Here is a 16,248-nt window from a genome sequence, read left to right on the forward strand (position 1 = left end):
TGCTTCCCTGCAAAGCAGGGGCCAAACAGAAAGGGTAAAGCAATGCTGGAACTCTTGTATTTCAGCTTACAAAGGTAATATAAAGAAAAACCTACAGGGCACTTGAGCAAGCAGAGGAGCAGAGCATCTTTAGTCCACACAGGGAATCAGAGGCTGTGTGAAGCTGTCACTCACCAGCTGAGCAGCCCTAGCAAATGAACTTCACTTCCCTGAGCCTTTGTTTCCTCATTTCTAAATCTATAGGGTGAGTGAAAATGTTAAATGAGATGATGAGGTGAAACTTTCCAAAACTACGCATAGTGCTGGGCAAGTATCTCTAATCTGGAATAAGACTCTCTGTCCCTCACACCACATGAATGACCAAGTACAAACTTGGTAAAGGTGGCTCACACTTGTAATCCGAGCTACTTGGGAGGCTGAGCATGGGAAAATCACAATCTGAGGCCAGTCTGGGCGGAAAAGTATGTGAGATCCCCTTCTCAATCCCATAGCTGATGCAGTGGTATACATGTGTCATGCTAAACTACGTGAGATTGAGATTGGGAGGATAGCAATTCCAAGCAGTGTGGGCAGGAAAGCACAAGACTCCATCTCTATGGAAAGAAAGTGGATGTGGTTGTACACACCTTTCATCCCATCTAGGACACAAAATGCCTTTAATATATGGACTGTACACACACAGGCAGGAAACAAGACCCTATCTCAAAAATAACCAGGATGAAAAGGGCTACAGACATGGCTTATTCAGCCCAGTGCCTGCCCTGACATAAGGCCCTGATTTCAAATTCCCAGTACAAAAGAAAGAGAGAAAGAAAAGAAGGTGAAAGCAGAAAACGTAAGATGAGGAAGTACATTAGGCAACCTGGATTATCCACTATTCAGTTGTCACAAACCCCCTAAAAGTTCATTTTATATGGTAAGAAGAATTTAAAAAAAAAACAGCTGCTGGTAGTAAAATCATTATTACAGCTTATTTCATAATACACGATCAGTGCATACTCCCAAACTAAAGAAAAACAGCTGCTGAACATAGATTAAATCCTACTTCAAATTTATAAACAGAAAGTGCCGAAGCCTCAGGTGAGGGCTAGGGATGTAGTTCGGTGGTAGAGCACTCACCTAGTATGTGTGAAGCTCTGGATTCCCTCTCCAGGACTAAAAGCAGGGAATAAAAAAAGGAAGGTGAAGGAAGGGAGAGAGTGAAGAGGGATGATGACCAGGCAGGCGAGACTTCTCTGTATCTAATCATTTCTACTTTCTCTTGAAACAAAAAAAAAAATGCATATGTATGTATACAGTTTTTCTGGATGGGCCTTGCTAAAAGCTGTAGCCCCTCAGGACTTATTCCCAGAGAAGACAAGGCTCTTCCTTCCTTCTCCTTCCACTATCTCAGGACATTTTGGTCCACGCCTCAGGGATGACATTTACTGTTGAGAGTCAAAACAGTCTGAGCATCAGGCAGGTGGCTGCCCCTTCACAGTCTCCTGCATGCCCAGCCCCTGGCGGTGCTCTGGGCTGTAGAACATCATATCCCCCGGCCCTTCCTCAGCAATGGTCCTCCTGTATAATACAGTCACCTCCTGGGAGAAAGCAGGGGACGTAGCTTGGAATTACACAGACAACTGAATTCACAAGGATGGTACACAAAGCTGTTTAAAAGAAATGTTGTTCATACACTACTGTTCAATTATAATGTGTGAAAAGGACTGGTTATTAACTTAGCAGTATGTTAAGTCCTGCTCCCACTCACACCTGATAATGAAGGGCTCACCTCCAAGAAAGGGTGAAGGGAGCAAAGGGTTCTCTGACTTTGAGATAAAAGAGCTGGACACTCCTCTTAAGGCTCAGCTCCTATCTTCTGAGGCAGGAATCTTGGGGGTCTGATTTCCCAACACTTGGCTTACATACAAGGTAAGTCTGTGGGAACTATTTGCACATGGCTTTGCCTTGTTTATGAAGCTCGATCTGGAAGCTTCCAGTCTGACTTCTAAGAAAGAGCAAAGAGGACTTCAGGGTTTATGTCAAGAGGCATCTCCCTGTAAACATCTAATTTTTCTGTGATGGTGATAGAGGTCCCAGACTTTGATCCACAGCTCTGTAAATTCTGAATAGCAGATGGCACCTCTATGAGGCAGATATAGAAAGCTAATAACATGGGACATGGAGCCAGCAACCACTCCCCAAAGGGCCAGGTCTGCAGTGTTGTTCTGGGGTCCCTCCTGGCTGTCTGGTCCATTGCTGGGTTTCCAATAGTTCTGTCCACCCTGAGTTTCCTGCCTTAAATTCTCTTCTATTTACATTGGTCAGAATGAACCCTGAATAACACAGATGCTATTAACTAAGACGCACAAAATCTCAATGGGGAAAGAACCTCAGTAGGGAAAATACTGTTTTAGCTAGAAAGGGGAAGTCTTGTTATACACACAGCAAACTTCTACTTCAGAGACACTACTTGGAAGGAACTGGCCAGATAAATATCGTTGTTAAGCTGCTACTAAATGGTGAAAAGGTAAAATTAATCCTGGATGCGGAAACTGAGGCCTACACATATAATTCCCCTGGCCACAAAAACTGATTTGATACAGACAAAACCCAATCATGTGGAAAAGAGATGCAACATGCACTATTAAATTTGAAAAAGCAGCCCACCAAACAATACCATTTCTCAGTATGTACAACCTTGCCTTGTATCTTCAGGTGATTGGCTCCAAGACCCTACTCCACCCCACTGATACCAAAACCTGGATGCTCAGGTCTCTTGTATAATAACATGGCATTTTTTTCATAGAGCTTACACACATCCTCCCAAACTTGAAATCATCTTTAGATTACTTGTAATACCTACCCAATGTAAATAGTTATTATACTGCATTGTTGAGGGAACAGTGAGGGGAAACTGTCTGTACATGTTCAGTACAGTCTTAAAGATTTTCAATCTGCAGTTGGTTGAATTCACAGATACAGAACCCACAGCTATGGAGGGCTGCTTCTACACCTTCACACTGTACACATGTATTTACCGTCGCACAGACAGGTATTTGAAAGGATGTACCCCAAATGTTACACCCACTTCTATTCAGCCCCAGAGTTTGCTTGATGATAAAGACCCTCAGTTCTGCCAGTACCTGGCCTTGTGCCACAGAAGAAAGCAGCCAGAGAGCAGCCAAAGAGCAGCCCAACAGAACTGAGCCAAATCACAAAGTCTGGTTGGAGCCCCAGCTGGTTGACAGCTGCCTAGTCCATGAAGATTTTGCTCATTTCTGGGCCTTCTCTGCTTGCTGGCCTGGCCGGGTCTCATACTCAGGTGGTTCCTCCTCCATGTAAGGAGACATGTCTGAGATGGCTCAGAGCTCATCCAAGCACTCCATTATCTGTGTTCTATAATCTGGTACCAGGTGAGCCTCACTTACCACAATACGTCATCTCAAAGAACTGTCGTTTCTCATGAAGGTCATGAAGGAAAAAGGTCACACTGGTCAAGCCTCAAGGAACAAGATAACACTAGTCAAGCATCAGAAAATGCTCAAAATGCTTGTGTTTGTGTATTGGATCTCATTTTCACCTGACAGCATGCTAGAAGCATTGGTATGTGAGTGTTTAAGCAACTGATTTCCAACAGAGTATGCACAGCTAACATATAGCAATTGCCCAAAACCATGTGGACTTTAGGTCCTGTAGAAATGATCAATCTAGAGAGTCTGACTCAGAACCCTATGGAGAGGTATGATTCAGACCTCCATGACTGAGCCTGACCCAGCCACAAAGACCTGTTCTTTGCCCTCCTCACCTCCATTGGGCAGTTAGCACTAAGTTGCAAACTATCCACACAGAAGACCCACAGAAAGTTCCTGACATCATCCCTTCAGAAAAAAATATAGATGACTATGGGTATTAAAGCAAGATCACAGAACCTCAAGCCTAGAACACTGAGTAACGAGTCGAGCTACAACCAGACCAAGAACAGCTAAGACTTGAGACCTTGCATAAGACTCAAAGAAGCATACACATCTGCTTGACAGATGAACAGCCTCTCAGGGTCACTCCCATCTCCTAAAGAGCCAAGAGCAGATATCAACGCTGAGTCCAGTTTAGCACCAGAACCTGAGGTGAATGTGAGCAAGCTCCACACACCTATACAGACCTACGTCTGCTCTCAGAAGTGTCCAGGCACCTCAGCTAATCCATCCCTATGGAACAATTGTTTGACAAATATCTACCCAATCTGGAAACCAATCCTGAGAAACAAACTGAATGTCAATCGTTAATTTCCATTTGTTGTACTGGTTGAAAATATTCCACACAGAGGAAATGCAATAGAAGAATCTCAGAAGATATGTTTAATGCCAGTAAATATATACTAAGTAAAGCATGTATGTGTTCACATACATAGGAAGGGATGGAGGACCCCTGGGGGCACTAAATATACTCAAGGCAACTAGGCAGCAAATATCAAGACACCCTAAATACAGAAAAGGTACTTAATATTCATATGCATGAGATAAAATATGTAAAAGGAACCTAATAATTGGTCATTATTTGGTTACCCATTGGTGACATTTGTTCTGGTCCTCTAAGCTCAAGGCTGTTCCTCAGACTCACAGGTGAGGTAGGTTTATAGATCTTGTTTGAAGGTTGTGTGCATGAGTGTCTGTGCAGAGCACTACTCACTTGTGACCTAGCTCCTAGCACTTCAGTCTGGTCCTTGGAACCACATACTGGAAAAGGACGATGTTGCAGAGATGGGGCATGTGTGTGCTTTATACTCTGGGGTGCAGATGTGGCCCATGTCTACCCATCCTGCCCTGCCCTTGTTCACCTACGTCATCCCAGAGCTTTGCACTACATGATTTAAACTGCATCAAAGTTGTTTTCCACATGACTTCTAGTGGACTGCAGGACCTTTATAGTACTTTATAGTACTTTACAAGGAGCTCTAATTTGGAATTGTAATCAATGTTCTTTCTCCTTCTTATAAGATAGACCATGGAAGAGTAGTACCTACAAATAATTAATGAAGCATTTTCTGTGTTGTGTGTGTGTGTGTGTGTGTGTGTGAGAGAGAGAGAGAGAGAGAGAGAGAGAGAGAGAGAGAGAGAGAGAGAAGGAGGAGGGGGGAGGGAGGAAGGGGGAGGGAGGGGGAGATCACCTTATTCTAAAGGATGCCTAAGGTCACAGGGCCTCTCAGTAGCAGGGCAGAAATCATACCCTGACTGTTGCCCTGGGCTCTATCACCTGCTTTAAGAAAAACTGACATGTTGAATAGAAAACTCTGTGTATAACTGTGGAAGGAAGGAGGGAGGGAGGGAAGGATGGAGGGAGGGGATAAAAGGAAAGGTACAAAAAAGGGAGGAAGGGAGGGAGGGAGGGGAGGAGAGAGGGAGGGAAGGGGAGGGAGGGGGAAAAGAGGGAGGAGGAGGAATGGGGGAGGGGGGAAGGGGGAAGAAGGGGAGAGATAGAGAGACAGAGAACACCTGTCAGGTACTGGTGGCTAACAGCTGTAATTCTAACTACCCAAGAGGATGAGAAGTGGAGGATGGAGATTCCATCACCAACTAACCAGCAAAATGTTGGATTGTGGGCATGGCTCAGCAGTACAGTACCAGTCAAACAAACAAGCCAACTGAGTATTAAGCAAAACCCTATGACATTTCTGCATCCCACCTTCAGAGCCTGCCTTTCTAGACTAATTCTTAAGAACTGTGTACAACACAGCTAACAGTTCCAGAGCCTCCCACAGACATGAGAATTTAGGAGCAGAAACCATGGAGAGATTGGTGCACAGACCTCAGAGGTGAGCGCAAGTATTTCTGGAAGTTCTTCAACTGCATACATTTAAAAACCAGTCCTCCACACTACAGCTAGGAAAAGGCCTGAGCAATAAACAACTTTCCACTCCTCACCTTCCAAAAAGATCTTTGGTAATTTCTTTTCACAGATACCTTAATCATGAGAAAAATATTTGAGCTTGTTTCCACACAGGACTCTGCTGGGGAACACTGTCTGGATCTCCAGGAGGCTGGAGGTTGACAAGGGTGAGGAGGGGCCTGCAGACACCTCCATACCTATACCATCACTTTCCAGAAGCTCCTTGCTACATTTGCTGAGCACTGACAAGACCTTTGCTGTTGGAGAGCCATTGTGCTCAGGATGATAGGTTAGAGCATTTTTTTTTTTTTGTCGGTCATGGGGCTTGAACTCTGGGCCTGGGCGCTGTCCCTCAGCTCTTCAGCTCAAGGCGAGCGCTCTACCACTTGAGCTATAGCGCCACTTCCGGTTTTCTGGTGGTTTATTGGAGATAGGAGTCTCACAGTCTCTCCTGCCCGGGCTGGCTTTGAACCGTGATCCTCAGCTCTCAGCCTCCTGAGTAGCTAGGATTACAGGCGTGAGCCACCAGCACCCGGCATAGGTTAGAGCATTTTTAGAGCAATATAAAGAATTTTGGGGAAATTGCTCAGAATCATAAATGAGTCCTAACAACCCTTAACCTGAGCTAAAAGTTTGAAATTATTTTCCAGATGCAGAGATATAAAAATAACAGGATTCAATGGGAGTTCATCAGATTTCTGCTCAGTGCAGGTAAAATAAAAGGAGTTTTCAATGCTGGCTGGCCCTGTTGCCTACCTACAGATGACCCTGGAGATTCCATCGCCAATGAACCAGCAAAATGTTGCATTGTGGGCATGGCTTAGTGGTACAGCACCAATCAAGCAAATAAGCCAAGTGAGCACTAAACAAAACCCTATGGCCTTTCTACATTCCACATTCAGAAAATGCTTTTCTAGACTAGTTCTAGAAAGATGAGTGTAACCCCCAGCCAAGGATACCACTGGTGGACACAAGGAGTTGGTTCTGGCAGGTCTGACTCCTACTAGGCAGTCCTCACTCATCCACATCCAGAAGGTTGAGTCTTAATATTATTTCAAGTCCCACCTTCCCCAAAAGCTTTTCCTGCCCACTTTCCCTTCAAAGCCCAGCATGAGCAGCACAAAACAAAATCCAGGGCTTGAGTACACACCTCCAGGATCCATCTGCCTAAGCATGCAGAAGAAGGAACTGTGTCTTGGGCTATTCGGCCTTTTCCTACTCTTGCACAAAATGCCAAGAACGCCATGGATGGTTATGAGATTGCAGCAACTGCAGCAGCACCAGGAGTGATGGGTGGGAAGACATTCATCCATCCAGAAGTAGCTGGCTGGGCTGGGCTCAGAGATGTGCAAGCAGAAAGCAAGTCTCTTCTCCCCCTCATACTTCCCAGCAGCTCTTTCGCTTGTCTCCTCCCAGCCCTTGGCTGAAATCTCCAGCAGATCCTACAGCTTTTCCAGGGTGATTCAGGGAATAAAATGTCAGGTGCACATGACCCAGGTGGAGCCTGCCCAGAAATATGGAAATGAGGGCAAGAAGGGACATTCTTTTCCTAGCATGCTCCTGTTTTCTTCTCACCCCACTTGGGTGCTCAGTTTCTCCAAGGACAGAGGAGGGAGGTAGTTAATTCAGAATAATAATAATCATAGGATTATTATTATTTTCCCAGTCCTGAAGCTTGCACTCTTTTCCTAGGCACTGTCCCTGGGCAACTTCTGCACAAGGCTAGTAGTGCTCTACCACTTGAGCCACAGCACCACTTCTGGCTTTTTCAGAGTAGTTTATTGGAGATAAGAGTCTCACAGACCTTTCTGCCTGGGCTGGCTTCAAACCATGATCTTCAGATCTCAGCCTCCTGAGATGCTAGGAAAACAGGCATGACCTACCAGCACCTAGCTATAAAACTACTTTTTTAATTCTTATCCTTAGACAGAACTGGAGTTAGAAATGAGTGCCTTGTGCTTTCTAGGCAGGCAATTTACCATAATGCCATGCCCCCATCCTTTCTGCATTAATTGTTTTTTGAATAGGGTCTTGCTTTTCACCCTGCTGGCTGGGACCACGATCATTCTATTTACCCTTCTCACATAGTGTGGATATGATAGTATGTGCCACCATGCCCAACCTTTATTGGTTGAGATGAGGTCTTGCAAGTTTATTTGACTATGATGGCAATAAACTGTGATCCTCTCCATCTCTGCCTGTTAGGATTACACAGGTGCAAAGTACATCTGGCTAAAATTATTTTTAATTGACACATAATTATGGGGCACAATGTGGTATTTCCATATATGTATAAAATACATAAGCAATGACAAAGTCAGAGGAATTAGCACATCTACCACCTCAAGTATTTATGATTTGTGCTGAGAACACTCAAAATCCTTTCAGCCATTTTGAAATAGAAAACAAATGATTATCTATAGTCACCCAACTGTACTATAGAATATCAGAATTTATTTTTCTTATATAAATAATATTTGAACTGCCTTTTATATATCGATGGCAAAGCCTGGAAGTCAAGGCCTACACTCCACTTAAAACCATGGAGAGGTCAGGAGATGTAACTTAAGAATCCTTCCTGACCCACTGGTAGACAAAGTTCTCTGGTCCTGGGGAGAAGAACTGGGAGGCCCTGGCCCCCACCACTTTGTACATAATCTGGAGGAAAAGGGGAGGGGAGGAAATAAAAACCCAGGAGGGAGGGGCTGTTGAGGAAGTTCTATACATGGGGAAATCTTGTCCAGCTTCCTGTAGAGAATGTGAGGAAGTGATGGCTCAGAATGACAGAAATGGTTCTGAACAGCAAAACAGCAATCTAGTGTGGTTCCCCATCCCTGAACAGGTTCTCATCTGCCCAAGAGGGCTTTGAAGGAATCTCAGAGGGAGAGGGCTTCAGGGCCAATACAGGAGACAGGTCCCCAGGTAGCTCTCACTCCAATGACATCCAGGTAGACAAGATACAGTGGGAACTTGAGCAGGAGGCTAAGGGGAACAAATGGGGTTGTGGGGCTGGGGACTCAATGGAGAACAGCAAGAGCACCATCTTGCAAGAGGCTACTCTCCCTGAGCTCTGATGTGACTTTGTCCAGAGAACATGACAGCAAGGAGTTTCCTGGGGGTTCCTATAGACCTGGAAACAGACTCTTAAGGACCAAGCTGCTTTCATGCTTCACAATGACTGAAATATCACTTGAATTAGGTTCAAGAGAAATGGAATTATGCACTAAGACTGAGTCTAAAAAAGAAAGGGAATCAGTATCCTTTGGGATAGCAAAATCGCCATATCCCAAGGGGTGGCTCATGCCTGTAATCCTAGCTACTCAGGAGGCTTAGATCTGAGGATCGTGTTTCAAAGCCAGCCTGGGCAGAAAAGCTGTGAAACTCTTATCTCCAATAAACCACCAGAAAACAGGAAGTGGCACTGTGGCTCAAGTGGTAAAGTGCTAGCCTTGAGCTGAAGAGCTGAGGGACAGTGCTCATGCCGAGAGTTCAAACCCCATGACTGACACACACACACACACACAAAAAGCCATATCCCTCCACAATAAATCCTGGGCAGGAAACAGCTCTACTGTTTCAAACATTTCAGCAGCATCTACACACCCTTCAAGCAGTATTTTTAACACTGTGTGTCTGGGCTAACCACCAGAGGAAAAGCAAGCAGTTTCAAGCTTGCCAAGTCAAACCCAGACCCACCAGACCATCACAGAAAATCTACCCTCCAAGAGTCTCTCATTTTAGCTGAGAGCATTTCTGAGAGTTGGCTGGCTGTCTTAGTCCATCTGGGCCATTATAACAAAATACTATAAGCTGGGCAGCTTATAAACAATGGAAAGTCATTGCTCACAGCTCTATGAAGTTTGAGATCCAAGTACCAGTATATTTGGTGTCTGGCTAGAACTCTTTCCGGGTTCCCAGTTGTTACCTTCTCCCTGTGACGTTGCAAAGCTCCCTCAGGGAATGGGGGAAGAAGCTCCCTCAGGTGTTTTCTGTAAAATCACTAACTCCATTCATGGAGACACTAATCCCTCGTGGCCTAAACACCTCCCCAAGGCCTCACCTCATAATACCACCACATGGGAGGTTAGTGTCTCAAAGTCAGAACCTGGAGAGGACACAAACATTCAGACCATAGGGCTAGTATTACATCCACTTCCCTGAATGGCAAATAGACTCAGCTGGACTTAGTGATGAGTCTAAAATGGCCAAGCTAAGTGGTGGTAGGAACAGAAGTGCCACCTTTAGTGTGCCACATTGCTTGATCCCACCCAGCTGCAATGTTGCAATACCATGGGCTGCACATTTTGTTTATTCTGAGTGGGGCATGACTGCCTGGAGAGATTAAGGAATTTCCCTCTAACAGCAAGTCCAGAGTAAGGATGTGGCAGGCACAAAAGTTAAGAGACTACCCACATTTTAAAGCATCAAAATGAATATAAAAATCCATGATATGCAAGATACAATACTTTGGTGTGTGCAGGTACTCTGGTGTGAAATCCGGGTCTTGCATTCTCACTTAGCAATTTCTGCTTAAGCCTGGTGCTCTACCTCTTGAGCCACATCTCCACTTCTAGATTTTATGAGGTTAATTAAAGAATCTCATAGACTTTTCTGCCCTGGCTTACTTTGAACCTGCATCCTCAGATCTCTGCCTCTTGAGTAACTATGGTTACAGGCATGAGCCACCAATGGTCCTAGCTCACAACTTTTAAACAAAGACAGGATCAGAATTGCTGGGTTTTGTTTTTTTTTCCCCCCTCTTGTCTTGTGCTCCAATAGGGATCAGCACAGCACTAGACTGAACCTGAATTCAGTCCAGTGCAACCTTTCTTCACCCAGTGCAGGGACCCTGATGCACCCCATTTTATAACCTGCAGGAACTGGTCCCCAGTCACCCCAAATGTGTACCTGTATGACTGATTACCAAGGAGACTCCCAGGTGAATATTCAACCACAGCCCTGAGTTTAGGTAAATGGAAGCAAGCTTGCCGGCTCTGGCCAAAGAATTTCAAGGTAGTTGGGGAGGTGTATGGTAGCCTCCAAAGGGATCACACAGCTGTTTGTCTCCGACTTGGATTTTCTAGTTCAAAATTAAGTGTTCAGTAGCGACACAATGCCAGCTGTCCACCTGTACCTACACAAGTCCAATTTGCCCGGTGGTATTCCTTTTCACTTGTATTTCAAAAGCCAAATGCTAGCTTAATTGATAAACTACTTAAGCTTGGATCACAGGCGAACCTCCTATTAAAGCCTTGCCTCTCAGGGACTGCTAAATATTTGTTGACTGAAAATTGGAATATTGCTTGGATTAAACCCTAAAGCCCTTACGGTGGCTTGCAACAAAAGTCCAAACCGCTTAAACCATTACCTGAAGCATAAGGACGTGTCCATCATTCCCGCCTGCACTGGCCTTTAATGACACGCACCAATACCCCCTACCCCAAGAATTTAAGTCCAGGAAGTCCAGTTCCCCCCCCCCCCACCTCCCACCATCACTCCATCCTTCTACTTCCTTGGTGTGTTGAACTGCTCGGCTTTGCCTCACCATTCAAAGTTAAATCCGGCCAAGTGAGCAGAAGGAAACTTCGGGCACTCGCGCGCCGGCTCCTCTCCGCCCCACTGGCCCCCGCGATGCCGGACGTGGTGGCCACGGGGGTGGCGGCGCGGTGGCCCATCCCGAAGAGTCCGGGGCTCGCTCTGTGAGGTCGGCCCCCGCCACCCTCGCCCCCACGACCCGCGTCGGGAAGCGACTTAGGGACCGCGTCGCCCCCTGCCCAGGTTCCCCCACCCCACCCCGTGCTGCCCCGGTCTTCGCCCCACGCGCGCCTTGTGGACACGCGTTATTGGACCATCCCAGGTACCTGCACCGGAGCGTGGCCGGGCTCGCCGGGACGCGCGGGGAAGGGCACCGTGCCCGGGGCGGGGGGGCGGTGGTGGGTCGGGGGCTGCTCCCTCCGGGGTGTGCGCGCGACCCCCCGCCCGCTGCCGCGAGGGCTCGCGGGGCGACGCAGCAGGTGGCCGTCCGGCGCGGGGCCAGCCCGAGGGGGCGGGGGGGTCGTCTTCGGTCGGAGAGCTGGACCGTGGGCACGAGCACGACCCTCCTCCGACAAGCAGCAAGCGGCAACCGCCCTGGCCCTGCGCTCGGCGCGCGCTCCCGGCTCCCAAGCCCCCAGCGCTGCCTCGGCTCGGCTGCGCTCGGCTCGGCGGGCGGGGGCGGACGCCGCGCTGCTCCGCTCGGCTCTCGGCCGCCGCGCGCACCTCCCCCGCGGCGCGCGGCGCGCGGCGCCCGCCGCCTCCTCCGCCGCCGCCCGCGGGGCCGCGGCGGGCCTAGACCTGGGGCGGAGGGGGGGGGGGCGGTGAGAGACAGGACGGCGGCGCGCGCCCCTGAGACCCCTGCCCACCCGCCGCCCCGCCTCGACCCGCCCGCGCGGCGGCGCTGTCGGACCCGGAGCCCAGCCCGCCCCTACCTGGACGAGGCCCGGTTGCCTCCCACAGACACCCCCCCCTCCCCAGCTCGGGGCTCCCCGAAAGCCGGCTCTCACGGGCCCGGTCACCTGCGCACCCTCGGGGGACACCGTTGGCGGCCCGACCCTAGCGCCACCTGGCTGGTCACCTGGGCCTGGGTGGCCCCGCGGCGCCGGGCCTGGGCGCCTGGCTGTGCCACGCGCGCAGCCCCGGCCCGCTGCCCGCCGCCCGGCGGAGAGGGCGGGAGCCGCGGGAGAGGAGCGTGCGTTCGAGTAAAAGTTTTGTTGTTGTTGTCGTCGTCGTCGTCTTTGTAACCCTGTGGGTCCGGAGCGTCTGCAAGGCTCCTGAGGGAAGCTGCCGCCCGGTCTTCAGGTGAATCACTGTGGTGACACGCGAGTGTGGGAAGGGGAGGCTGGCGCGGACGCAGCCGGCCCAGGTAGGGAGAGTGTCTTAAGGAGGGGGCTGGCCTTGAAGTCAGCGGCCGAGCCCCCTCCCCGCGCCTCGCGCCCCGCAGCTCGGCGGCCGCGGCGCCCCTCCCGGCCCCGGGGAGGAGGGAAGGACGGGGGGCCCTGACCAGGCCGGACAGCGCACCCCCGAGCGGCTTTGGAGCCCCGGCGGCGGCGGCGGCGGGAGGATCGCTGGCGTCAGACAAGGACACTCGAGTGTCACCCCACAGAGCAATGCTGTCTGGAGGGGCAGGAGGAAGCCGAGCCCCGCTCCGGGGCCTCGGGGCTGGTGGGGCTCGCCACGCGGACCCTGGGGAGCCGAGAATGCAGCACGGTGCCCGGGCAGTGGAGCAGGCCCTGGAAGAGCCTCTCCATCGCTGGCCTAAGATGGGATCCACAATCCCAAATAGGAGATCTTCTTCACACGGGGGTATGAAAGGAGATTGCCTTTATCAATGTTTGGATGTAATCCTTTGGGCACAAGCTCGTCCCTTAAAAGCCCCTTTTGAGAGCTACGCGGATTAAATTCTCCTCATGAAAGGAACACAAATAAATTGTGAATCAGTCTTACAGCCCCCAAATTAATAACTTGCATTCACAATGGGCAGATGATTCATAGCCGAGACAATGAGTCGGTTAGGTGTGGATAGTGTTTGCTTTGTTCCATATCCTTAAACTGAACAACTACAAGCAAATATGTACCCTCTCCTGCCCTGAGCTCTTTGCTGCTTGCTATTCAAATTCACATTTATATTGTCCTGTAGTCACCACCACATATTTATCGATTCCATGGACTGCCTTTCTAACCTAAGAATTTTGTTTCCAGAATAGTGAAGCTTCTGTGGCTTTATTTGTTGTGCCGTGGGTGGCTTTTGAAGTTCCTGGAGGGTTGGAGAGGACAAAAAACACACGTTCTTGGTGATTAACTGAGGCTGAGAACATGGTGTCAACACCCAAAATAGAAAGTGGTGGGGAGTTTTGTGAATAGGTTAGGGAAATGGAAAATTATCTGGAGGCTGGGAGAGCAAGCACCTTTGAGATCTGAAGGTACAGAAAGGAAGCTTGCTCCTCCCACTGCCCATGTGATTTCCACCTTCCAGGAGGTTCCCCAGGCTCTGCTGAGCAACTATCAAAGAGGCTTTTCCCTTCCTTTAGTGCTTCTTGGACCAAACCTTGCAGATATGATTGAGAAAGGTCTAAAATATTCAAGCCTCTGCCAAAACTTCAAAGGCAACAGCCCTCATGGGCAGTTTCTTACAGTCCCTATATGGAAAAAAAAAAAAAGAAAAGAAAAGCTATGAACATGGAGTTAGCTGTTTAATATGAGGGCCAGAATGTCCCTTAAGACTCTCCCCTCTGCTCTGCTTCTTCTGAGTAGATTGTATCACTGGGAACTCATTTCAATAAAGAGCTAAGGACCATTTTAAGCCATTAGCAAATAGTGACTCATTGAAATCATTGGGTGTCCAGCAGAATCTTGAGTAAAGACCCACCATTGCTCCCAAGAAAAATTAGATTTAGATACAAATCAAACCTCTATTCTTCTAAATCTTTTAAGTCAAAGCAGAGGTTTTTACGAAGAGAGGATTCAGACAAGAGCAATGGGCTTCCTAACCCAGGTTGGTGATGGGGCACTGTTATTCAGGACAGAGTTCATTCCTGAGAGTTGCTCAGGGGTTTTCAACAACCACAGATCCTGTAGGCAAGGGCACATCTACCTAGAAAAAGCATTGGTGCCAAAAGCCAGCCAGGAACCAGCTAGGAAAGAAAAGATCGTACCCTTCTCAGGATACTAGGTCCACTGCCCAAATAAACCTTCTCAGAACAGAAATCAAACTGAGCTGTCTCACTATCACACAGACCCTGTCCTCGGGGTTGCTGTACAGTAGTACCCTGGTCTCAACCACAGCCCTTCCCAGCCTCTGCTGGCAATATGGATTGGATCCCGGCATTTCCCTGTTTTAAAACCCTTCCCTGGCTTTACCACAGTAGGACTGAGTCCAGCCTCTCTAAAAGGCCCTCACCTCCTCCTTCTCCATTCCTGGGCCTGCTTCAATCTACCCCTCTGCTCACTCCACTCCAGCCATTCTGGCCTTCCTAAAGTTCCATGAATATTCCAAACTTTTTTCTGCCAGAGAGCATTTGCCCAAGCTGCCATTCTATTGAATGGTTTTACTTCTATCCTGTACCTAGCTAACTCCCACTCATCCTTCAGGTCTTAGCTTAAACATCACTTCCTTTCTTTCTGACCTGTAATTCCTCCTTGCCCGTCTTCTTTTCCCGTAAAACACTAGTTACAGGATGAGTGGATTATTTTTGGTCTTATGCCAGGTTCCTTCACAGGGATAGAATGTTTAGGAGAGCAGAGCCCTGATCTGTCTCCAGCATTATTAAATAGCCAGCGTAGGGTTATAGTGAGTGGGCGTTGTCGCTGCCTGACAAATATCATTAATGAATGACCTGTCAGACCCCTGTCAGACCTGTCACAACTCCACTGTAGGAAGAAGCTACACTATCTACTCTCCATTTCTAGTTCTTATTCTCAATATAGCTGTCTTATTCTCAATAGTTTCCCAAAGTTTTACTCTTTTATCTTTCAGCTACCTTCTATCATGACTTCTGTCTTATATTATGAGACCTCCCACTCCACCCTCTGGCCTTCTTGGCTTTTATCCTCATGCCCATTACCCACCTGCTCTCTTCTAGGTAACCTCGGTCCACTGAGCCCTTGTTTTCTGTCATACCTTCCTGGTTGAATCCTCAACCTTCTGTTCCTGGAACCAAGCCTTCTCATGCCACCAAGGCCAAGAAAGAACCAAGCAGACTGACTAAAACTACAAGTCTCCAACCTCACTTGGGCCTTCGTGTCTTCAGTCATTCCATGAAAAACGAACAGATGGCACAGAAAGAGAAAAAAGGGAAAGTTTACCAACAATTTGAACCCCAGTGCTTATCCCTATTATCATTTTACTGGTTTTCTTGACTTAGTTTTCTTTGATAAAAAAAAGGCATTTGGCCTGGCTTACAAATGTAAATGTCTTACACCTTATGTTGTTGAGATTAAGGAAAATATACAAATCTATATCCTTTTTCCTTCCACTACATTATAACACAAGTAAGTATTTTCCCATGTATAGGTTCTGGGGCTTCAACTCAGGGTCTGGGCACTGTCCCTGAGCTTTTTTGCTCAAGGCTAGTGCTCTACCACTCAAGCTACAACTCCACTTCTGGATTTTTTACTGGTTAATTAGAGATGAGTCTCATGGACTTTTCTCCTCAGGCTAGCTTTGAACTGCGACTCATTAGGATTACAAGCACGAGCCATCAACACCCGGCTCATAAATATAAATTTTAATAACTGGCTAATATCCCGTTATCTGGATATATAATAATTTAACTTTTACAATTTCTCTACTGCCTTGTTTCCAATTTAAGATAAACATATACATTTCTTTGACATATCTGTAAATTC

The 16,248-nt window shown here is 47.9% G+C and overlaps 1 protein-coding gene across 5 annotated transcripts in view; it reads right to left on the minus strand.

Annotated features, from left to right (window-relative positions):
* Nucleotides 1–12,477, minus strand: part of Cracdl (CRACD like) — a 135,900-nt gene extending 123,423 nt beyond the window's left edge. Inside the window, exon 1 of one of the 5 annotated variants that reach the window (XM_069988500.1) lies at nt 12,428–12,477. The gene's annotated coding sequence lies outside the window, so the exon portion shown is untranslated. Of the gene's footprint in view, nt 1–7,015; nt 7,037–11,410; nt 11,575–11,726; nt 12,013–12,419 lie in introns of those variants that run through there. The other 4 variants (XM_069988498.1, XM_069988497.1, XM_069988504.1 and 1 more) reach the window with 4 other exon arrangements.
* Nucleotides 12,478–16,248: the final 3,771 nt, after the last annotated feature.

Source organism: Dipodomys merriami, unplaced genomic scaffold, assembly GCF_024711535.1.
Source record: "Dipodomys merriami isolate MVZ:Mamm:240054 unplaced genomic scaffold, mDipMer1.0.p SCAF_36, whole genome shotgun sequence".
Classification (NCBI taxonomy): domain Eukaryota; kingdom Metazoa; phylum Chordata; class Mammalia; order Rodentia; family Heteromyidae; genus Dipodomys; species Dipodomys merriami.